This window comes from Ranitomeya imitator, chromosome 5, assembly GCF_032444005.1.
Source record: "Ranitomeya imitator isolate aRanImi1 chromosome 5, aRanImi1.pri, whole genome shotgun sequence".
NCBI lineage: Eukaryota > Metazoa > Chordata > Amphibia > Anura > Dendrobatidae > Ranitomeya > Ranitomeya imitator.
The window spans coordinates 119863240-119889536 of NC_091286.1; positions in this window are offsets into that span (position 1 = coordinate 119863240).

The window sequence follows — 26297 nt, forward strand, 5'->3', positions numbered from 1 at the left end:
TAACTACTATTATTATTTCTTTAAAAAAAATCAGACGTCACTTAGACTGCGAAGTCCGCTATGCTAACTATCTAAAAAAAGAAAAATTCCCGTGGCACAGTCTCTGATCAGCAGCGATACTGGTCAGAGCACTGCATACACGGGAAGAGCATGAATGCTCTGCGCAGGACGCCGCACACAGGAAAAAAGCGCAAAAAAAGTGAGCTAAAAACAATTTGAGAGTGGGGGAGGGGAGGTGGAGGGGGGTACTGGAACAGGGATGGGGGATGGGAAAGGGGTGTTTTGAGGTGCTGCTGCTCTGCTGTGATCACAGAGCACAGCAGGAAGCTGGAGCTGGAGGATGAAGCAGGAAGCAGGAGATCGCCTGGTTAATCACACTGGCCACCAATGGAGTCTTTTCTCAGGTGAGACACAGAGGGGCTTGGCCAACCGCTCTGCACGCCAAATCTGAGGTAAAGATAGCATGCAGGGCGGTGATCGGTATTTTGGATTAACCCCTTTGGCGCTGATTGGCTAGAAGCTATTGTTCAGCCAATCTGCGCCCTAGGGGTTAATCAGGTGAGGTAACGTGGTGATCATCCCACCCACTGTGACGGCTGTTATTGGTGCTACATAACTCAGCACAGATCACAGCAGGTCATGTGCTTTTTTTTTTTTAATAACATTATTGTTTTATTGCTGTGATTGGCTGGTCAGAATTCAAGAGCCAATCAAAGCGATCGCCGATGTGGGGGGGTGGTGCAGCCCTGCAGCCCCCCAGGGCTACGTGCGGAGATGGTCTGCTGTCATGGACAGCAGCCATTGGAACCCAGTCACCGCGCGATGCAGCGTGGTGACTGGAAAATGGTGGTGCCATACTAGTACTGCGCTGGTCAGAAATGCACCTCCCACAGCGCAGCACTAGTACGGCGGAGGTCGGGAAGGGGTTAAGTGCAATTACTGGGAAGTACACCAAATAGCCAAACAGAAACATTCTTCAAACAGAGGTTGAACTTAGTAAAGCCTGCATTCAGCAGGGGGTTGGATACGATGACCCTTGAGGTCCCTTCCAACTCTAACATTGTATGATTCTATGAAACAGGGCTCAATACACAAGAATACAGTATATCAACCCCTTTCTGACCTCGGACGGGATAGTTCGTATGAGATCAGAACCCCCGCTTTGATGCGGGCTCCAGCGGTGAGCTTGATGATCACTGCTATGTAGCTGAGCCAATCGAGTTGTGCCAGCTTGTAGCCTCCCATGGAGGCTATTGAAGCATGGAAAAAGTAAAAAAAAAAAAAGTAAAAAAAAATGTGAAAAAAATAAAAAAATATAAAAGTTTAAATCACCCCCCTTTTGCCCCATTCAAAATAAAACAATAAAAAAAATATCAAACCTACACATATTTAGTATCGCCACATTCAGAATCAATAAAAAAAGAATTAACCTGATCGTTAAATGGCGTAGTGAAAAAAAATTCGAAACGCCAGAATTACATTTTTTTGGTCGCCACATAATTGCATTAAAATGCAATAACGGGCCATCAAAAGGGGTATCATTAAACACGTCAGCTCGGTACGCAAAAATAAGCCCTCACCCGACCCCAGATCACGAAAAATGGAGACACTACAGGTATCAGAAAACGGCGCAACTTTTTTTTTTTTAGTAAAGTTAGGACATTTTTTTCACCACTTAGATAAAAAAGAACCTAGGCATGTTTGGTGTCTATGAACTCATAATATGTGGAAGATAGCCGTAGGCACTACTATAAATTGTGGTGCACAAGTAGGTGCCAAAACCGTACTTATGTTGTAGATAAACTTGGCACACACGTGGTCAAATGAAAGTGAGATTTAATTGAAAGAGAGTACATACAGTATTGACGTTTCGGTCTCAGGTTAGACCTTCATCAATGTACCTCTCTTAGAGTATTTCATAGATTGACGTTCTAATAGGAGATTAATCCCTCTGCTTGTGGCTGGTACAGCTATAAATAGCAGGCTACACTTGGCGCCGATGCTGTGCTGTGCGGACGCGGCATCCACATACTCTAAGAGAGGTACATTGATGAAGGTCTAACCTGAAACCGAAACGTCAATATTGTATATACTCTCTTTCAATTAAATCTCACTTTCATTTGACCACGTGTGTGCCAAGTTTATCTACAACATATGAACTCATAATGACCTGGAAAATCAAAATGGCAGGTCAGTTTTAGCATTTAGTGAACCTAGCAAAAAAGACAAACAAAAACAAGTGTGGCATTGCACTTTTTTGCAATTTCACCGCACTTGGAATTTTTTTCCCGTTTTCCAGTACACGACATGGTAAAATCAATTGTCATTCAAAAGTAAAACTCGTTCCGCAAAAAATAAGCCCTCACATGGCCATATTGATGGACAAATAAAAAAGTTATGGCTCTGGGAAGGAGGGGAGCAAAAAACAAACACGGAAAAACGGAAAATCCCAAGGTCATGAAGGGGTTAACATCAGTGGGGGGTGATCTAGGCCAACAAGACAATCACTTGTAAGTTAGAAAAAACATTACATATGGTGGTATCAAGAATTAATACCGACTTGTCACATATTAATTATAATGATACAATTTGGATGTTATTTATAGCTATAATATGATGTACGTAGGAATTATATAATAGTGACGTATAACTTTTCCTGTGTTCACCCATTTTGTATGGCTATATACAACACCATGCATGAAGATCGTAAGTAGTGTATAATCGGGTGGTTTCGTCAAACTCAATCTGACAGGTGCCCCGCCCCTATCATAGTGTATCAAAGTGTGTAACCCCTCCCTTTCTCCTGTCAGCCAGCTGTCCCTGAGACCTGCTGACTTCCCCTTTTGATATAGTTTGATATTGTTTGATACAGTTTGATATTATCCTCACGTATTTCTTTTATATTAGATTTTCTTAATTTGTTTTATTTTATATCCTATTAGACTTGCATATTATATGTATGCTGCTACAGCTGGCTGACTTCCCCTTTGATATTGTTTGATACAGTTTGATATTATCCTCACGTATTTGTTTTATATTAGATTTTGATAATCCCCTATTAGATGTCCCTGTTATATAATTATATCCTAGGATTCTCATTTTTACACGTGTTTATAACACCAGTCTCATTATATGGGCACATTATGTATGTGGCCAAAGACACGCTATTGTAAAAAGTTTAAAAGATATTTTACTGTGTGCAAGATAAATACATCTCAAAGACATTTCAATAATATAAAAATTCTTACAGAATATAAAAAGTAAAAGCATTAAATAGTACAATGAACATACATCATTACATAGCTTCTGCTGTGTAGATACAGAGCGTGTCTCACTGTTGGAAATTTTTGCAGAAGCAGTGTTCAGTTATGTATTTTAGAAAGTGCAGACCCTACACATTTAGAATCAGAGTGGCCAGGGCTGTGCTATGTGTGATAACGACCCGCCCTGTACAGATAATGTCAATGATGTAATTCTCAGTATTATGAAAAAATGACATTCATTGTATGAGTTTTAAAGCCTTTATTAAAGCATGTATCAGACACAATACACTATATGTGGATTACAGTACGATATACAATTACACACTCAGCAAATAGCCACAAGCACATGTGCACGAAGATAAAAAATACATGATAGCTTAGTTAGCTAACAGCATAATGCTGACACAAGCACATGTGCACAAAGATAAAAAATACATGATAGCTTAGTTAGCTAACAGCATAATGCTGACAAGTGCATCTTTGCTGAATCTGATAACGACGGTCTGAACAACAGTTTAAGCTTGAAATTTTTGATGCCATAAAATCTGATACGATTCTATCATTATTCTGTAAGTTAGAAGTGAAGCCCTGTAAAACCTTCTTGAATGTTAGCCCGCGCACTAAATGGTGTAATACATATATGCAATAATGGCCGCATACACGACTATACATATCTTGGATTTGGGCGTCTTGATAGCAATAAGAGTCACAATTCTTGTTCAGAAATGTCACAAAATCGCGTGGAAAGATAATAATGTCAGCACGAAAGCCGTAACTATCAAAAAATATGCCCGTCTTATCATCGCAGAGTACGATTAATACCCAGTGGCGTCCAGCTTGATTCGCCGGATCTGTATTCACGATATATGCTGCGGGTCTCTGAGTCACTCTTTCTTCCGGAAGCAAATCACATGGAAACACACCGGCGAATATGCGGTCTGTATAATTATCGGGCCGTACTACCGCTGTAAGCTGCAGACTGTCCATCGCTACTTAATTAAAATCGTACAAGATCTCTCGCCTATTATTAATTTCCAGAATGGTGTGGTTGACTGCAAAAACAATCATATTTATCGTGTGGGGTGTCGCTAGCGCAAAGCGGACTTCAGCACGCAGGTTACCTGTTTCAATGAGCGAGAAATGGCCTCCAGGCTCTTGATCAGGCGATAAATCAAAAGCAAATAGAGTGAATCCAGACATAAATTCTTCACGATCTATCGCCATGGCACAATCAGCCTTTTGCTTGCCAGACATATGGGCAAGCGCCATATACTCTCTGATGGCTAAAGCATCATTAAAATTAGGATTATAAGGTCTCGCGGGTATCTGCTGACCATCCAGATATAATGCCGCGTGATTGACGTGGTAGTGGTGAAAGTCCAGTGGGTTTTTTGTATAAGAACCGCTGAAGGCCTCATTATCTACAAACCCCAATATAACAGTTTTTGGTATCTGTCCTAGGAAGAGGTTCTCGTGGTTCGTGATCCGTGTCCCTGCGGCGATGCTGTACACTTTCAGGCATGTTCGGTCAATAGCGTACTTGGCTGTTGCGGATAGGAGGGCCTGGCTGTGACCGATTCGGACAGCCGGGGATACCTGCACTCTTTTCACATAGAGAGCCACCTGCGAGATTTGCACCTTCAGCGGCTCGGCTTCTGCGGACATGAGGCAGAAAGTATCCTTATTCCTTGATAGCTTAACCTTAAGGTCAAGGCCATTCAATATTAACTTTGGTTGGTTAAATATATCCCCAAAAATGGGCCCCAAGAGGTCGATGGGTTTTGAGCGAGAAGCGGCACTGGCTCTTTTGATAAACCCAGCATTTGCGCCATCCAAGCGCCTGTCATTATGATGCCCCGCAGTGTCTTTATAGAACAAACCGGCTGTAAATTGTGATGCCAGCGTCTGTGAACTGTAATTTAAAAGGGTCTCTATGTACGCTCTATAGCTGTAGAGATTGTCTGATTGTGAGATAAGCCGGTCTCCCAGAGTAATATCAACCTGGTTAAAAAGAGTGGCTAGAGGGTAGTTTATGAGCGCCACACGCGCACCATCGGCGATGGCCGTATTATCCTGCTTCACGATGCGACAGCTTATGTACAGCAGCGTGTTGTTCAGATCATAATAATAATCGCCGCTACCAGATATATATAGATTTCTCTATACTTGTTTGGGTCGGGGGTACGTCAAAAAAATCCAGTTCAGATTTTGCGCACTCTACAGAAGCGTCATGCAGGAAAGCCATGATAACTGATTAGAAGATGTCGTCCACAGAGCATCTTACTCGTTTCTGACGGGTGCGTCTCTTGGATGTAGTTTTATTCATGAGCATCGGCGGTAAAGGCGGGCAAACGCGCCTCTTTCTTTTTTGTGCTTTTTTAGCGACATAAATTATCCCAGATCCGTTTTGCTGAGGTGGTGTATTTATCCTATTCATAAGGGCCGTTGAGGCGGTCGTGACCGCGTCCTTCGCGATGTTCCGGACAGCCGTCGTAACATGTGGTTTTACTAATTCTAAGCCTTTTCTGAAAAGCGGCACGGCGCGGCGAAATAAGCCTTTAAACATCCCGGCCAGGCCAGAGCCATACATGTACTCGCTCCCGCGGAACCCCTCTAGCCCGTGCCCCGACTGGGCAGTATAGTAGCGGGCATAAACAGCGGGATCTCCATACACCCTTTGAGACACCATTGTTTTGTGTCAATACTGTCGTGGTCTAAAATGTAATCGCACTATACACTTGCCGTATCTGAATTTAACCGGCGTACCCTGGTCCGACATGACTGTAATGTTTATGGAGTCAAAGTGTTGTTTGCACAGCGGTATGTAATCGGGCCGTGAGTAGCGCACCGTGACTATATCATTATCATCGCCGCTAACTTCTACGGTTCGTAACAGTTGAACGTAACTGTCCCCTACAAGCTGATGCTGAATTATATCAGTGTATACAAAAAGTGAATAAAAACCAGCCTTTGAATCGGGGTAAAAGCGGCGATTCCACGGCATTAAAGCAACGGGGGAGTCATCGACGGTCTGTAGTCCGAAAAGAAATTTTAGCTTAGTACCCAGAGCAAACTGTATAGGGGCTGGGTCGGGCAGGATCACCTCTCGGCGTAGCTCATCATACCGTATTCTGTAGGCAGGCGTGGATAAATACAGCGTGTCTATTCGGGCATTGACCGCGCCAACTAGCTTAGGAATGCTCGAGTAAAATCCTGATTTTATGTGATACTGTTCTAACGGATCGTCGTGTTTAGCCGCGTAGAAGCTCCCTTCAAAAGCCTCAAATGTGTTCCACGTATGGGGGTACTGTATTTCCGTTAACGCCACCTCATAATCTGCTGTAAGATGAACGGCCCTCGCTAACTTAGTATTGTAGTCCGATATGGTGTTATCGGGGTAGATATTAATTGAGGAATTGCTGGGTAATGTGACGAAAAACGAACCCGCTTTCATGGTTATATATCTGTCAACTCCGAAGCCGGGATCCAACTATTGAATTTTTCAGGGTACCCCAGCCATTTGACGAAGCAGTGACTCACACCCCCGACACGTTTTTTTCTCAAAATCTTTTCTACTCTGTAGACACGATTCTCATCCATAGGTATTTTTTGCAGCTCTTCCTTATAAAATGACCCCTCTACAGCCTCGCCGGCTAAATCACTGATTTTATAAAGAGGTTTATGAAATTTATTGGAGACTGCAGTATTTTAAAAAAATCTCCTCGCTGTACGTTTTCTCATAGCCCTTACAGAAGGTCCCCTTATAGCGCGATATTCTGACATAATCCCCAACCTTTAAAGACGGTTTAATCGGTTTATTAGTAATAGTAGAACTGTAAATATTGCGCCAGATTTGCATCGCATTTTTCTCTGTCACAGTCGCGGGACTACAGCGGATCGTTGAGTGGTACGTATGGTTGTAGCTATGCACCAAATCCGGTAAAATATCAATATACCTAAAGGTATTATGCTGCGTAAGATAGCGCCACATACGGGTTTTTAATGTGCAATTAAAGCGCTCTATCATAGCGGCCTTTACATCATTGTTGGTAAAAAAGTGATGAATATTATGCATATTACATAGTTGCTTGAGTGGTGAATTTATAAATTCTTTGCCGCGATCCGTCTGCAATTTCTTCGGTATGCGCTTATCATTTTGAAATATTAATTCGAACGATCTGGCGACACTAGCGCCGGTCTTGTTTGATAAGGCCACGCACCATGCGTATCTCGATAGAGTATCAATCACCGTCAGGATATATTTGACATTATCATTTTCCCTTGAATAGTCAATTAAACTTACGAGATCCGCCTGCCACTGCGCATCAATGTCCGAGACGTAAATTTTGTCAAAAAGCGTTTTCTAGCAGGCTTGTGTAGCGTGTAGGCATCTTGCTTATTCAACCACTTAATCACATCAGATTTTTTTACACCGCGGTCTCTCGTCTCTCGAAATAATTTGTCAATTCCGCAGAATGATCCGGGAGCCTTGGTTGTAAAATATTGTTTTTCTAATATGTCATCATACGATTTAGACATCATGATTGATTAAAATGATTGTGTCTCGTTAATCAACAGCCTGCTTCTTTCAGAAATTCAGCTGCATAAAATCTCCAGTTTTAATTCGGCTATATCGTGATTGTGCCAATACAAGCAATAATTGCCTGTATGGGCGTGTTCTGGGGTGTTAACAGAAGACGTGTGGCAGGGCGTAACTGGGTGTGTTTCTGTGTGATAACAGAAGGGCTGATTTCTGACACTCAGGATAAATACAGCTGGCTGTGCCACGGCCCTACACCAGTCAGCCACCAGAAGTCAGACTAGACAGAACCATTCTAAATGTAAGTATATAAGACAGTTGTCTTATTATTCGCAAATGCTTAATTATATTTAACTATGCATCTCTAAAACCACAATTAAGGATGTTATTTGTTTAATAAGTTAGCATTATACTGGTAGTTAGCTGCATTATTTGTTTTGATAATTTAAGCGCCCATTTATTATGGCATAATTTGTGTAATACAATAGTTAATAGCTGTTAATACATCATAACTAGCGTATTCAGCGCTTGAGGTATTTAACCGTGTATAAAGACTTATTACATATGTTTTGCATGACATAGACACATTTATACAGTAGGTACAAATTTAGTTGCGCTGTATATAAATGAGTTTGTCTGTGTTGTAAAATTAATATAGATAGCGCAAAAATTTACACAGATAATTTATTTTAGATGGAATCCCAAAATTTTTTTGGATTTTTCCGAAGAAGTTGCGGATTCGGTATTAGGTAGGTTTCAAGCTTTATATAAATGCATCTGTTAGTGTGCCATTCTAAGTAAGGACTGTTTTGTATATTATTATTTAAATTGTTTTATTCTCTCTTGTTTAAGATGAATTTATCAGGAACACCTCCGATGATGTAGATGAATTTATCAGGAACATCAGCGATGATTTTTTAAACAGCTTCAGCGTGCCTGCTCTGGAGTGTGATACAGCTGGAGCTGAGTATAGTAACACTAATGAAGCTGACGCTGCTGTGTGGGATTTGGCTCAAGACATCATAGGTGCGTTGTGTGTCTGCGTGTGTGTGTATATACAGCTTTTAAGTATTTAGACGTGTAAATATATATTAATTCTTTACAGATGTCGACATGTTTCCAGAACCAATTACCTCGGAACACAATCAGATACCTGTTGAGGACCTGTTTTACCAGACCCCCACACCGAGAAACAGTCCTGTTTCTAGAGCCCCTAAAAAACAGCGCGGACCGGATGGTCGGAAAGGGAAAGGTAACAATCATATGAAAACGTGTTTTTGCACAACCGCTCTGAGAAAATCCACCACGCCTCTACTAAGTCCTATATCTTTATTTATAGCTTGTAAACTGAAGCCTAGAAGAATTTTCACAAAAGAGAATATACCGCAGCTAATGGAGAACATCACAGAAGCTCCAGAAGACACCGCGGCAATCATTCACCACACATCGCTAGCCCGTAAGTGTATATTTTGATATACATGCACAGTCTCTGTACAATCAATGATGCACGTGCTTCACCAATGAGATGTTTCCTGCAGCTAAGCACAGCGACATGCGGCGGTCTCACACATATATGACACATGTATAATCTTTCCTGCAGCTAAACGCAAAGTCATGAGAAAAACACCTTCAGCACCTCTACAGCCGCTACAGCTCTCCGAGAATGGCGCAGTACCAGTGTGGATGGCAATACAGTCGGCTAATGGAACTGTTAGAACATCGCCGCTATCACCGATCTGTGTGGTGCAGGGCGCAGGAAGCCCTGTACCGTCGGACCATCGTGAAATACTCCATTCAAGTACTGGACAGCCATCGACCAACCGTGTGAATGACCCTCCGCTACTATATCCAGAAGTGGTAGAGGCACCCCGAAAACATAAGTGAAAAACAAAGCATATTACAGAGCCACCAACCACATCCAGCGCCGTGGGTAACACAGCCATGATGACTCGTGAAGAGCTTGATCGCGAGATTGATCAGCTCGCTGATGGTAAGCAATCATCCGTAGAACCGCTCATTATACGTATGGCCCACACTATGCAACCGTCAGCGACATGTCTAACTGTACCTGCTAATTCCTCTGGGGCCGATCCCTCAGGAGCCTCTAATTTGGGCGGCCCATCTCATGTCTGTGTATCTAACTCTATTAATGTTAAGAAACGGTCAAAGAGGTCTTTACCAGCGGATGTTGAGGTGTGTAAAGAGCTTAAGGTGTGTAAAAAGCCACGGATTCAGGCGGCATCTACAAATCTGCTGCATGAATCCATCGGCTGGGGCCCCGCTGAAATGCATGTGTTTCAGGAACAGTTCAGCCGCTACTTACGCTACAAACTCTGGGCCCCCAAAATAATGTTTTTTTGTGATACTTTTGAAAAATTATTATCAACACAAATCCCAACACATGCTAATAAGGCCGAACTATACACACTCTGGAGCCTGCAACTGGCTGACGAGATAACAACTACAGCGACCCCATTATGACTGAATATGGTCGGCTACGGCCTGCATAAACCACCTAAACTAACACTACGCTATGCGCTAGGAGGCGTCGTGGTGGCATGTGTCCTGCAGTGCCTCTACAGACACCACAGCCCAGAACAGCATTCACATAGCCCAGACAGCTCTGCAGATGCCGCGCATGCATCTGCACAAAATTCACAAGCCTCAGACGCTGGCGCTGACGCTGATGGTAATGTGCGGCGCCGCGATCATACAGTATTTTTGCAACACATCCATCATCATGAAAGGGCCCTCCACAATTTCAACGGCCATATACATACAGATCATTTTAGATTTGTAAATTTGGAGCGTGGACGATCATTTGAAGAGGGCGTGAATATTGTTCATGAAGGCATTCAGGCATTACTGGATAGAATCATCAGGGACATTGAACCTGGCGACTTTGTACAGTTAAAGCTTGATGCCAGCGATACTTTAGACCCTATTTTCACTACAAAACAAACCCGTGAAGATTTTAATTCTGAATCTTTTTTAAATGCTGTTGCCGGCGCACTTCAAAGTAACAATGAATGCATATCATCCAATTCGCTAAAGCTAGTCGTCACCATCATTAAAAACCGACGCGGTGGTGTAAAACAAAAAAGGCGCTTGAAATCTATAGCGAGCAGTCAGATCATTGAACAAAAGAGACAATGGCTGTATGATTTTAACAATTACACGACAAATCTGTGTTTGGCTGCTAGTGTGTGCGCCCTGATGGACGACACGGATGTCGCTGATGCTGTTTTACTGAGCCGCTCTAAAAACATACACACAGCACTGGGCATCCATGATGGGCAATTAGTGAGTTTTAGCGACATTCCGGCATTTGAAAAATATTTGGGGGTCACCATTAAAGTACTGTACTATAGTCAGGGCGATTGGTGTTACTTTCAGAGCGGTAATACACCTAATGGTAAAACAGTATTCATATTGTTCCATGGTAATCACTACTACGGTATCAAAAATATGAAGGGTTTTATCAGGGCTGATTACTTTTGTGAGCTCTGCAATTCAGTGTTTCACCACAAAAACAATCATTCCTGTCAGTATTTTTGTAAAGCCTGTCAGAGAGAGAATTGCGTAGAAAGCAGTGCCGACCATCAACCCAGATATCCTGTTTGCAGAGTTTATTGCCGCTCGAGCGAGTGCTTAGATTATCACAAACAATTGGATGTAGGCGACCCTGCATTCTGCAGGCTTAAAACATTTTGTGATAAATGCAACCATTTTGTTCTCAGAAATAGCGAAACAGAGCATAAATGTAATGGTTTGCGCTGTCCTGTATGTCGCAGACATATAAATAAATTTGATGCCCATCTCTGCTACATGCGGAAGTATGTAGCACAGGATGAGTCAGATTGTTATATCTTTTATGATTTTGAATGTATGCAGGAGACAGGCACGCACATCCCGAATTACATTTATGCTACAACGCTGTATGGCCATCCCTCCTGGGAGTTTGAGGGTGATACCTGTACACATAGTAACATAGTAACATAGTAACATAGTTAGTAAGGCCGAAAAAAGACATTTGTCCATCCAGTTCAGCCTATATTCCATCATAATAAATCCCCAGATCTACGTCCTTCTACAGAACCTAATAATTGTATGATACAATATTGTTCTGCTCCAGGAAGACATCCAGGCCTCTCTTGAACCCCTCGACTGAGTTCGCCATCACCACCTCCTCAGGCAAGCAATTCCAGATTCTCACTGCCCTAACAGTAAAGAATCCTCTTCTATGTTGGTGGAAAAACCTTCTCTCCTCCAGACGCAAAGAATGCCCCCTTGTGCCCGTCACCTTCCTTGGTATAAACAGATCCTCAGCGAGATATTTGTATTGTCCCCTTATATACTTATACATGGTTATTAGATCGCCCCTCAGTCGTCTTTTTTCTAGACTAAATAATCCTAATTTCGCTAATCTATCTGGGTATTGTAGTTCTCCCATCCCCTTTATTAATTTTGTTGCCCTCCTTTGTACTCTCTCTAGTTCCATTATATCCTTCCTGAGCACCGGTGCCCAAAACTGGACACAGTACTCCATGTGCGGTCTAACTAGGGATTTGTACAGAGGCAGTATAATGCTCTCATCATGTGTATCCAGACCTCTTTTAATGCACCCCATGATCCTGTTTGCCTTGGCAGCTGCTGCCTGGCACTGGCTGCTCCAGGTAAGTTTATCATTAACTAGGATCCCCAAGTCCTTCTCCCTGTCAGATTTACCCAGTGGTTTCCCGTTCAGTGTGTAATGGTGATATTGATTCCCTCTTCCCATGTGTATAACCTTACATTTATCATTGTTAAACCTCATCTGCCACCTTTCAGCCCAAGTTTCCAACTTATCCAGATCCATCTGTAGCAGAATACTATCTTCTCTTGTATTAACTGCTTTACATAGTTTTGTATCATCTGCAAATATCGATATTTTACTGTGTAAACCTTCTACCAGATCATTTATGAATATGTTGAAGAGAACAGGTCCCAATACTGACCCCTGCGGTACCCCACTGGTCACAGCGACCCAGTTAGAGACTATACCATTTATAACCACCCTCTGCTTTCTATCACTAAGCCAGTTACTAACCCATTTACACACATTTTCCCCCAGACCAAGCATTCTCATTTTGTGTACCAACCTCTTGTGCGGCACGGTATCAAACGCTTTGGAAAAATCGAGATATACCACGTCCAATGACTCACCGTGGTCCAGCCTATAGCTTACCTCTTCATAAAAACTGATTAGATTGGTTTGACAGGAGCGATTTCTCATAAACCCATGCTGATATGGAGTTAAACAGTTATTCTCATTGAGATAATCCAGAATAACATCCCTCAGAAACCCTTCAAATATTTTACCAACAATAGAGGTTAGACTTACTGGCCTATAATTTCCAGGTTCACTTTTAGAGCCCTTTTTGAATATTGGCACCACATTTGCTATGCGCCAGTCCTGCGGAACAGACCCTGTCGCTATAGAGTCACTAAAAATAAGAAATAATGGTTTATCTATTACATTACTTAGTTCTCTTAGTACTCGTGGGTGTATGCCATCCGGACCCGGAGATTTATCTATTTTAATCTTATTTAGCCGGTTTCGCACCTCTTCTTGGGTTAGATTGGTGACCCTTAATATAGCGTTTTCATTGTTTCTTGGGATTTCACCTAGCATTTCATTTTCCACCGTGAATACCGTGGAGAAGAAGGTGTTTAATATGTTAGCTTTTTCCTCGTCATCTACAACCATTCTTTCCTCACTATTTTTTAAGGGGCCTACATTTTCAGTTTTTATTCTTTTACTATTGATATAGTTGAAGAACAGTTTGGGATTAGTTTTACTCTCCTTAGCAATGTGCTTCTCTGTTTCCTTTTTGGCAGCTTTAATTAGTTTTTTAGATAAAGTATTTTTCTCCCTATAGTTTTTTAGAGCTTCAATGGTGCCATCCTGCTTTAGTAGTGCAAATGCTTTCTTTTTACTGTTAATTGCCTGTCTTACTTCTTTGTTTAGCCACAATGGGTTTTTCCTATTTCTAGTTCTTTTATTCCCACAAGGTATAAACCGCTTACACTGCCTATTTAGGATGTTCTTAAACATTTCCCATTTATTATCTGTATTCTCATTTCTGAGGATATTGTCCCAGTCTACCAGATTAAGGGCATCTCTAAGCTGTTCAAACTTTGCCTTCCTAAAGTTCAGTGTTTTTGTGACTCCCTGACAAGTCCCCCTAGTGAAAGACAGGTGAAACTGCACAATATTGTGGTCGCTATTTCCTAGATGCCCGACCACCTGCAGATTTGTTATTCTGTCAGGTCTATTAGATAGTATTAGGTCTAAAAGTGCTGCTCCTCTGGTTGGATTCTGCACCAATTGTGAAAGATAATTTTTCTTGGTTATTAGCAGAAACCTGTTGCCTTTATGGGTTTCACAGGTTTCTGTTTCCCAGTTAATATCCGGGTAGTTAAAGTCCCCCATAACCAGGACCTCATTATGGGTTGCAGCTTCATCTATCTGCTTTAGAAGTAGACTTTCCATGCTTTCTGTTATATTTGGGGGTTTGTAACAGACCCCAATGAGAATTTTGTTACCATTTTTCCCTCCATGAATTTCAACCCATATGGACTCGACATCCTCATTCCCTTCGCTAATATCCTCCCTTAAAGTGGACTTTAGACAAGACTTTACATAGAGACAAACCCCTCCTCCTCTCCGATTTTTACGATCCTTTCTAAACAGACTGTAACCCTGTAAGTTAACTGCCCAGTCATAGCTTTCATCTAACCATGTCTCGGTTATTCCCACTATGTCAAAGTTACCTGTAGATATTTCTGCTTCTAGTTCTTCCATCTTGTTTGTCAGGCTTCTGGCGTTTGCGAGCATGCAGTTTAGAGGATTTTGTTTTGTTCCAATCTCCTCACTGTGGATTGTTTTAGAAATGTTCTTACCTCCCTTCTGAGTATGTTTTCCTGGGTCGTCTTTGTTCGAGTCTAATGTTTTTCTTCCCGTCCCCTCTTCTTCTAGTTTAACGCCCTCCTGATGAGTGTAACTGACTTTGTACAGTTCTTTACAAGCGGTAAATTTTCAGATCATACATTTATTGCCCACAATGGTGGAAGATACGACGCATACTTTATTGTTAAGGAACTGATTTCTGAAAAACTACAAGTGCAGTTGATAACCCAAGGTGGCCGTCTCTTGTGTGTGTCGCTACCCGATTTGTCTATAAGGTTCATAGACTCTCTAAATTTTATCCCCATGAAACTCAGTAAATTACCACAGGCCATGGGCTTTTCAGGCGGCAAAGGACATTTTCCACACTTTTTCAATACCAGAGAAAACCAAAACTATGTAGGTGCCATACCTGATGTAAAATATTATGGGGTGGAGTACATGTCACCTGGTGAGAAGGTAGAGTTCCTGGAGTGGTATGAGACACAGGTAAATACAACTTTTGACTTCAAGGCCGAGCTAAAATCTTATTGCAAACAAGATGTTGAAATTTTGAGACACGCCTGCGAGATCTATAGAGAGCGTATTATGCAGATGACGCAGAAAAATGTTAAAAAATACTGTAAGCATCAAAAGCAAAGGATTGTAGTGAGCAGATGTGTTGATCCTTTTCAGCTCATCACCCTGGCCTCGGTGTGTATGACAATGTACCGGTTTAAATTTCTTCCAAAAAAGACAATCGCCATTTTACCTGGTGATAATTATCACAAGGCAATAAAGCGCTACTCGACACCCGCTATACAGTGGCTCATGTATGTAGCCCACTCTGAGAACATCGACATACAGCACGCTTTGAGAGGCGGTGAAAAACAAGTCGGGAAATATTTTCTAGATGGTTATGCCTATGTTAGCGGCCAACACATAGGCTTTGAATTTCAGGGTTGTTTTTACCACGGGTGTCCCGTGTGCTATAATGAAAATGACACGAATAAGTACGTCCTACGGACAATTATATTATACCTTTTTAGCTAAAAAGCATTACTTACAGTGCTATGGCTACACAATAAGAGTGATGTGGGAGCATGAGTGGAATGAAATGGTTGAAAATGATTCTAACCTTCAAGCATTTCTCCGCCAGATGGAGTTCCCCATTCCTTTAGACCCCCGTGATGCTCTTTATGGCGGGCGAACTAATGCCATTAAGCTCTATCACCATCTGGAAGAAGGGGAGACTTTACATTACTACGATTTCACCAGTCTGTACCCCTTTGTAAACAAAACTAAAACATACCCTGTAGGCCATCCAGACATCATCTACGACAATTTTGGATTCATTAACAAATACTTTGGCATTGCTAGAGTCAAGGTCTACCCGCCGAGAGATTTATTTTTCCCAGTTCTACCGGTAAAACTCAACAAAAAATTAATGTTTCCCCTTTGCTACACATGCGCTGTAAATTCCCAGGCAGATATTTGTGCTCATAGTGATCAAGAACGTGCGCTGACAGGGACCTGGTTCACTATAGAGCTCGAGATGGCTATAGAAAAAGGGTATCGGATCGCGCACATCTATGAAATATGGCATTTTCCTAAAACCACTGATGATCTGTTTGCTCCCTACATTAAATTACATCGTAGGGATAAGCAGGAAGCCTCTGGTTATCCTAGCTGGTGCACTGATGACGTCAAGAAACGGCAGTACATTGACTCTTTTCTTGAAAAAGAAGGTGTCCAATTACGGCCTGAAAATATAGCTGTCAATCCTGCTAAGAGACAGATCTCCAAGCTTTTCTTAAATTCTTTATGGGGAAAGTTTGCTCAGAGATCTAATCTATCATGTACCAGCATTGTTAGGGATCCAGATGAGCTTTTTAAGTATTTGTTCCTGCCTTACTATGACATTTCGATGTTACATTTCCTTGATGATGACACCGCAACCGTTAACTGGAAATATGCAAAAGGCCACCACACACTCAACAAAAACACAAACATTTTTATAGCGTGTTTTACAACAGCGTATGCTCGGCTAGAGCTCTATTCGCTGCTGGACCGGCTGCAGGAGAGGTGCCTTTATCACGACACAGATTCAGTTATTTTTGTACAGAGAGATGGTGAGTGGCAACCGCCTTTAGGCGATTACCTGGGGTAACTGACCAGTGAAATACCCGATGGTACACACATCACAGAATTTGTATCCGCGGGCCCCAAAACTTACGGATACAAACTCAACACCGGTAAAACTGTCTTAAAAGTTAAGGGAATAACACTAAATGTCGGTAACTCTCAATCTATTAATTTCAACAGTCTAAAAGATCTAGTTCTGGACTACCCGCACAATTCTGCCGCAGAAACTCAGAAACGTATTGTCGTACAGCAGGCGTCCATTGTGAGAAATAAAAAGTACTGGGATATTGAAACAAGGCCATTACGCAAAACGCAAAAGTGTGTTTATACAAAGCGGTGACTATTAGACTATTTTACAACATTACCTTTTGGGTATTAGTCGAGTATTGTGATGGATACGCGTCTGCAACACTCGTTCTCATGCATTCTAGCAGGCCCGTCTAATTCTGGAAAGAGCTATTTTGTAAAACAGCTGCTATATAATATTGAAGCTAATTTTTCTCAGAAACCTGATAATATTGTATGGTTTTATTCGTGTTGGCAAAAACTATATGATGAAATCTCTCTCTCTTTTCCCCACGCCAGATTTGTGGAGGGTCTGCCGAATACATTCGTAGATGACGAATTATTCCCGCCGGAGAAGGTGAATTTTGGATTGATCTCATGGAGAGTGCTAGTGAAAATTGTGAGATTGAAAAAGCCTTTACCAAGTATGTGCACCACAGAAATCTCAGCATTTTCTACCTGGTGCAAAACATATTTTGTCAGGGTAAGAAAAGCCGTACGATAAATTTAAACACAAAGTACATGGTGCTTTTTAATAACCCCCGAGATAAATTACAAATTTTAACTCTGGCTCGTCAGATGTATCCCGGAAAAACACGTTTTTTCCTAGAAGCTTTTGAGGATGCCACGCGGGACCCTTATGGGTATTTGCTTGTAGATTTGAGAGCCAATACCCCTGAGGATCTGCGCTTAAGGACTGGGTTGTTTCCACCCACGTTGCCCGCTGTCTATGTTCAAAAGAAAAACACTTCTAAAAAGTGAATTTTACCCGGTATCAGACATTCTACGCTGTGTGCGTTGTGATGTAAAGATGTCTGAGAGGCTCCGGCGTAGCTGGGCTCTCTTAAAAACTCTGGTGAAAGCAACCCCCGCTGTCAGAAAGTCTATTTTGCGCAATGCAAGCAATGATTTAATTACAGCCATAGGCGAGATTGCTTTAAATATCTTAAAAGGCAGGATTCCGCTGAAAGAGCGTCAAAAAGGTATATTAAAGAAGTGGTGTAAAGCTATAAGAACCCTGAGCGACAGGTCTCAGCCCATAAAGAAAAAGAAGCGACTACTAAAGCAGGCCGGCGGGTTTATCGGCCCTCTTTTAGCTTTTGCAATTCCAATAATAACAAGTCTGCTCGCCGGAAGATAATGGAGCATACAGAGAAAATGTATCTAGTCCCCAAACAGGAGCTAGACAAACTAAGACCCGGTGCTACAGATAACATACGCGACAGTGTTATTCGATGCCTTGATGGTGAAATTAGCGACATTTTACAGCGTCGTGACATTCCCGATGATGTGAAAATTAAAATGTATAGCTCTGTGCTACAACGCTACTTGGTACATACGAGGCACAGCTCAAAAGAAGTAGCGGCTTTAAATCTCCTTAGCACTCCTGATCCTGGTCAGCAACAATTGCCAAATACCGACTCTGATAAAAATCAAGAGATCGCTGAAATTGTCAGCCATATCAACCAAAGATATAAAAAGAATGCTGAATTTTTACTAAACAGGTTGCTGCAGAATAAAAATGTCACAGCCTGGAATAATAAAGCTGAATTTATTTTCAAAGGATCCATAATACCAGGGTCTAACTTACTGGATTTGGTACGTAGTACAACACAGAGTCATGCTCTGACCAGCAGAAATTTACCTCCGGGTTGGGATTAATTTCTGCAGGCTATGGCAGAGCTAAATATGCCGTCTACAGTTGTGGGTAACCCCACTACTAGGAAGCTTTTAGATGAATTAAAAATTTCCAACAGTGAGACACACGCTGTATCTACACCCCAGAAGTTAACCTCGTTGACACGTACAATTCAATCTTCCCCGTCATTAGGTTCCACACGCGGAACTCTGTTACCTAAAAAAAGGTCTCTACCATTGCTACAAACCATGTGGCTCACAATGTAATGAATGTCCTGGATAAATGCTGTACTCGCCTTGTAATGCTATATTAATTATTTTGTAAGAAGTGTAATGATGTATGTTCATTGTACTATTTAATGTTTTTACTTTTTATATTCAGTAAGAATTTTTATATTATTGAAATGTCTTTGAGATGTATTTATTTTGCAACAATAAAATCTTTTTAAATTTTTACAATATCGTGTCTTTGCTTTTATAATCGTATAAAACACACCGCTTCTTACTTGCGGGTGTTGTAATATGGCCACATACATAATGTGCCCATATAATGAGCTTGGTGTTATAAACCACGTGTAAAAATGAGAATCCTAGGATATAATTACAGTGGGGCAAAAAAGTATTTAGTCAGTCAGCATTAGTGCAAGTTCCACCACTTAAAAAGATGAGAGGCGTCTGTAATTTACATCATAGGTAGACCTCAGCTATGGGAGACAAACTGAGAAAAAAAATCCAGAAAATCACATTGTCTGTTTTTTTTAACATTTTATTTGCATATTATGGTGGAAAATAAGTATTTGGTCAGAAACAAAATTTCATCTCAATACTTTGTAATATATCCTTTGTTGGCAATGACAGAGGTCAAACGTTTTCTGTAAGTCTTCACAAGGTTGCCACACACTGTTGTTGGTATGTTGGCCCATTCCTCCATGCAGATCTCCTCTAGAGCAGTGATGTTTTTGGCTTTTCGCTTGGCAACACGGACTTTCAACTCCCTCCAAAGGTTTTCTATAGGGTTGAGATCTGGAGACTGGCTAGGCCACTCCAGGACCTTGAAATGCTTCTTACGAAGCCACTCCTTCGTTGCCCTGGCGGTGTGCTTTGGATCATTGTCATGTTGAAAGACCCAGCCACGTGTCATCTTCAATGCCCTTGCTGATGGAAGGAGGTTTGCACTCAAAATCTCACGATACATGGCCCCATTCATTCTTTCATGTACCCGGATCAGTTGTCCTGGCCCCTTTGCAGAGAAACAGCCCCAAAGCATGATGTTTCCACCACCATGCTTTACAGTAGGTATGGTGTTTGATGGATGCAACTCCGTATTCTTTTTCCTCCAAACACGACAAGTTGTGTTTCTACCAAACAGTTCCAGTTTGGTTTCATCAGACCATAGGACATTCTCCCAAAACTCCTCTGGATCATCCAAATGCTCTCTAGCAAACTTCAGACGGGCCCGGACATGTACTGGCTTAAGCAGTGGGACACGTCTGGCACTGCAGGATCTGAGTCCATGGTGGCGTAGTGTGTTACTTATGGTAGGCCTTGTTACATTGGTCCCAGCTCTCTGCAGTTCATTCACTAGGTCCCCCCGCGTGGTTCTGGGATTTTTGCTCACCGTTCTTGTGATCATTCTGACCCCACGGGGTGGGATTTTGCGTGGAGCCCCAGATCGAGGGAGATTATCAGTGGTCTTGTATGTCTTCCATTTTCTAATTATTGCTCCCACTGTTGATTTCTTCACTCCAAGCTGGTTGGCTATTGCAGATTCAGTCTTCCCAGCCTGGTGCAGGGCTACAATTTTGTTTCTGGTGTCCTTTGACAGCTCTTTGGTCTTCACCATAGTGGAGTTTGGAGTCAGACTGTTTGAGGGTGTGCTCAGGTGTCTTTTTATACTGATAACAAGTTTAAACAGGTGCCATTACTAAAGGTAATGAGTGGAAGAAAGAGGAGACTCTTAAAGAAGAAATTACAGGTCTGTGAGAGCCAGAAATCTTGATTGTTTGTTTCTGACCAAATACTTATTTTCCACCATAAAATGCAAAAAAAATGATAAAAAAAACAGACAATGTGATTTTCTGGATTTTTTTTTCTCAGTTTGTCTCCCATAGTTGAGGTCTACCTATGATGTAAATTACAGACGCCTCTCATCTTTTTAAGTGGTGGAACTTGCACTATTGCTGACTGACTAAATACTTTTTTGCCCCACTGTATATAACAGGGACATCTAATAGGGGATTATCAAAATCTAATATAAAACAAGTACGTGAGGATAATATCAAACTGTTTCAAACAATATCAAAGAGGAAGTCAGCCAGCTGTAGCAGCATACATATAATATGCAAGTCTAATAGGATATAAAATAAAACAAATTAAGAAAATCTAATATAAAAGAAATACGTGAGGATAATATCAAACTGTATCAAACAATATCAAACTATATCAAAAGGGGAAGTCAGCCGGACTCAGGGACAGCTGGCTGACAGGAGGAGGGGAGGGGTTACACACTTTGATACACTATGATAGGGGCGGGGCACCTGTCAGATTGAGTTTGACGAAACCACCCGATTTTACACTATCTACTATCGTAGATCAAAAAATAATTATCAGTTTGGTCAGCAGTCAATGACATTGCCTCCTCAAAAGGAAAAATTGAAAGTTGCAGTAAAAGGGGTTGTCCAACCTTATGATATTAACTAGATTGTGGCCCGATTCTAACGCATCGGGTATTCTAGAATATGCATGTCCCTGTAGTATATGGACAATGATGATTCCAGAATTAGCGGCAGACTGTGCCCGTCGCTGATTGGTTGAGGCAACCTTTATGACATCATCGTCGCCATGGCATCCATTATGACATCATCGTCGCTGTGCCCATTGCTGATTGGTCGAGGCCTGGCAGCCTCGACCAATCAGAGACGCGGGATGTCTACGTCCTTTATGACATCATCGTCGCTGTGCCCATTGCTGATTGGTCGAGGCCTGGCGGCCTCGACCAATCAGAGACGCGGTGTTAGGTCTCGAGTTCCCGCTTCTGCACAGGGGGAATCTCGAGCCATCTCCGCTGCGGTCTCCCATTCTTATCCAGCCGCAGTGGAGTCTGCTCAGCAGGGACGTCGGTCCCAGCGTCTTGCTCAGTCTCACTCTGTACAGAGAGTTACTGCTGCTTCTTCAGCTTCTGCCATTAAAGCCAGTGCTGGTCAGCAGCGAGCAGACTTCTCTGGGACTAAGTCCTTGTCTGCACACACTGAGCATGCCCAGGGCAAGATCTCCCGTTGGAGATCGAGGGTCATGTGCTCAGTCCCTGCAGCACATTCCATTGGTCCTCTTGGCAGGTCTTGGAAGGGCAAAGTTTCTGTGGCCACTTCCTGTGCTGCAACTATATAAACTGCGCATGACCGCACGGCCATGCGCTAGTGTACATTTGCATACGTGTGTTTGTTGTGAGTGCAAGTCGTCCTTGGATACCCCTTCCCTATTGAATGTCTGTTCGCGCAAGGTGTATGGTTGCTATCTAGCGCCCGACTTATCCTACAGCACGAATCACACATTACAGCGTCAGTTGCTGTGACCGCCAGTACGGCGCCGTGCACTTCCTCTGTGTTTTCCTTACCCAAGCCTGGGTGGTTAGTGGCGTTCGTCAGTGCGGCACCGCATGCACTCTTGTGCCCTTATATTGTTGTTTGGCTTCCTTACACACCCAGTTGCGGTGTTGTGCCAGCAAGGGTCTAATCGGACTTCAATCCTAGTTGGGGTTGAGTTCGCTGACTACTTGCTCGCGCTCTATGTGCGGTACCGCGATCCTGTGACGCAACAGGATCGCTTCCTTCACGCTGGGTGAAGTTTAACCCACGTGTGTATACTTATGAGTACCGCCATATAGTCCGTCATTACTTGGCAGCAGGTTCCATCTCTGCACGGTGGACCCCGAGCTGCGAACGCACCATACTCTATCTGTCTTAGTATTTGGTGCATTCCGCTAGCCCTAACATTACACCAGCGCCAGGGTCTGGCTAGTAATGACGGACAAACAGCAATCCTTGCGGTATATCCAGCAGCTGGAGGGTAGGTTGGCGGCTCTTGAGAGCGCAACCTCAGCTGTGGATGTTACCGCAGTTGCTGTACAGGCTGCTAGCGTGGCAGCAACCCTGTCCATTGCCACCCCTGCTCCGACATTTTCTCGCCTCCCGCTGCCAGAAAAATTTTCTGGTGATAGCAAATTTTGTAGGGGATTTGTGAGTCAGTGCTCTATTCACCTCGAGCTCCTGGCTGCACGTTTTCCCACAGAGCGGGCTAAGGTGGGATTTATAGTGTCTCTCTTGTCGGACAGGGCGTTGGAATGGGCTACGCCGCTGTGGGAGCGTGGCGATCATGTGGTGCAGAGTGCTCCGCTGTTTCTGAGCACTCTGAAACAGGTCTTTTTAGGACCTCAAGTCACCCATGATACTGCGCTCCAACTGCTGGCATTAACTCAGGGTGAGTCCTTGGTCAGTCATTTTGCCATCCAATTCCGCACTTTAGCTTCTGAGCTGGATTGGTCGGATAAAGCTCTTATCCCCATATTTTGGAGGGGCCTGGCTGACCACGTTAAGGATGCTCTGGCCACTAGGGAGATTCCTGCCACACTGGAGGAGTTAATAACTGTCTCCACTCGAATTGACCTCCGTTTTAACGAGCGGAGGTTAGAGCGAGCCCAGTGTAGGCAGAGGTTTCGGCTGGCTCCTACCTTCGCCAAACCTCTGGAATCTCCGGTCCTGGTTCCTGAATCACATGAGGCCAGGGAAGTGTCACAAGTGGGATCTATGTCCCGGACCGCTTGTGCACTCAAGGTCTGTCATGTTTGCCAGCAGTCAGGACATCTAGCCACCAGATGTTCTCAGCGGTCGAGGAAACGTCAGCGTCTAGTGGTAGTAGGTGGAGGTACACTAGACACGGCGACGTTTGCCTCTAAATTGTCCTTTAAGGGGACAATTACTATAGGCTCATTCTCCCACTCGGTAGAGCTCTGCGTGGATTCTGGGGCGGAGGGCAATTTTATGTCTTCTGCCTTCGCCCAACGTCACGCAATACCCCTGGTTATGCTAGCTCAACCAGTAACGGTACGAGTGGTGAATGGGTCGACACTGCCCTCACAGATAACACACCAGACCATCCCTTTTACTCTGTCCATGTCGCCATCTCATCAGGAGATTATATCTCTGCTCGTCATTCCAGAGGGAATTGATGAGGTCCTGTTGGGAATACCTTGGTTACGGTACCACTCTCCTCATATCGAGTGGTCCTCTGGCAGAATCCTGGGATGGGGCGAATCTTGTGGGGGTAGGTGTCAGAGGGAGTGCGTTCAGGTTCCTACTACAGAGGTACCCGCAGATCTTTCCTCTCTCCCCAAGCAGTATTGGTCTTATGCAGACGTGTTCTCCAAAAAGGCGGCAGAGATCCTTCCGCCCCATCGCCCCTATGACTGTCCTATTGATCTCTTGCCTGGTGCTGAGCCTCCCCGGGGTCGAGTCTATCCGCTATCTCTCCCGGAGACGGAGGCCATGTCACAGTACATCCAGGAAAATCTGGCAAGAGGATTCATTAGGAAGTCAGTGTCACCTGCTGGGGCAGGGTTCTTCTTCGTGCAGAAGAAGAATGGGGAACTACGTCCATGCATAGACTACAGGGGTCTTAACGCCATCACCGTTAAAAATAAGTATCCTTTGCCCTTGATATCTGAGCTCTTCGATAGGCTTCGGGGAGCAAGGGTATTTACTAAACTAGATCTGCGGGGTGCTTACAACCTGATTCGCATCCGTGAGGGGGACGAATGGAAGACGGCGTTTAACACCAGGGATGGGCACTATGAATATCTGGTGATGCCCTTCGGGCTCTGTAATGCCCCAGCCGTTTTCCAAGACTTTGTGAACGATATCTTCTGGGATATGCTTTCCACCTCGGTCGTAGTCTATCTGGATGATATTCTCATCTACTCTCCAGATATTGACTCCCACCGGAGAGATGTTAACAAAGTCTTCGACCTCCTACGGGCAAACTCTCTCTATGCCAAGTTGGAGAAGTGTATGTTTGAGCAGGAGTCCTTACCTTTCCTAAGCTACATCATCTCAGCCCAGGGATTGGCTATGGATCCTGCCAAACTACAGGCTGTGATGGACTGGCAGGAACCCCATTCTCTTAAAGCGGTGCAGCGCTTTATGGGATTCATCAATTATTATCGCCAGTTCATCCCGCACTTCTCAACTTTGGTAGCTCCCTTGGTTGCCCTCACCAAAAAGGGGGCGAATCCCAAATTGTGGTCTGAGGAGGTCTCCAAGGCCTCTATCTCTATAAAGTCACACTTCGCTAGCGCTCCCATTCTACATCGCCCCGATGTTGATAAGCCATTTATCATGGAGGTGGATGCCTCTTCTGTTGGTGCTGGAGCAGTCCTCTTCCAAAAGGATGCTCAAGGTCGGAAGCATCCATGCTTCTTTTTCTCCAAGACCTTCGCACCAGCAGAGAGGAATTATTCCATCGGGGACAGGGAGTTGCTAGCCATGAAGTTGGCTTTCTCGGAGTGGAGACATCTCTTGGAGGGAGCACGTTTTCCCTTCCAAGTCTTCACAGACCATAAAAATTTGGAGTACCTGCAGACAGCCCAGCGGTTGAATTCTCGCCAGGCCAGATGGTCCTTATTCTTCTCCCGGTTTCATTTCACCCTCCATTTTCTTTCTGGGGAGAAGAACATTCGGGCCGACGCTCTCTCTCGCTCCGTTGTGTCATCTGCGGAGGAGGAGGAGGAGCCTCGGCTTATTGTCCCCACCGAGAGCTTGAGAACTGTGGCCCCGGTTTCGCTAGAGTCTGTGCCCCCGGGCAAGACTTTTGTTCCATCTAGTTTGCGACCGGAGGTTCTCTCTTGGGCACCCTCGTCCAGGGTGGGTGGACATTTTGGTACCAAAAGGACATCTGAGTTACTGGCGAGGACATACTGGTGGCCGCATATGGCTTGTGATGTCGCAGAGTATGTTCAGGCGTGTGTCTCTTGCACCAAGAACAAGACTCCTCGGCAACGGCCAGCTGGTTTGCTTTATCCTCTGCCGGTGGCGGACAGGCCCTGGGAGATGGTCGGGATGGACTTTGTGGTGGGCTTACCCAAGTCTCGTAACTGCACCATTATCTGGGTGATCACCGACCATTTTTCCAAAATGGTGCACTTGGTGCCTCTTCCACGGCTACCTTCTGCACGGGCGTTGGCTGTCTTGTTCGTCAAGCATATCTTTCGCCTACACGGTATGCCAGACAAAATTGTTAGTGACCGGGGTCCCCAGTTTGCGTCTCGATTCTGGAGAGAGCTTTGTCGTCTGCTCAGAATTGAGTTGAATCTCTCTTCGGAATATCATCCCGAGACGAATGGGTTGGTAGAGAGGGCCAACCAGACCTTGGTCACATATTTACGACATTTTGTTTCTGCCAGGCAGGATGACTGGGCATCCTTGCTACCGTGGGCAGAGTTTGCACT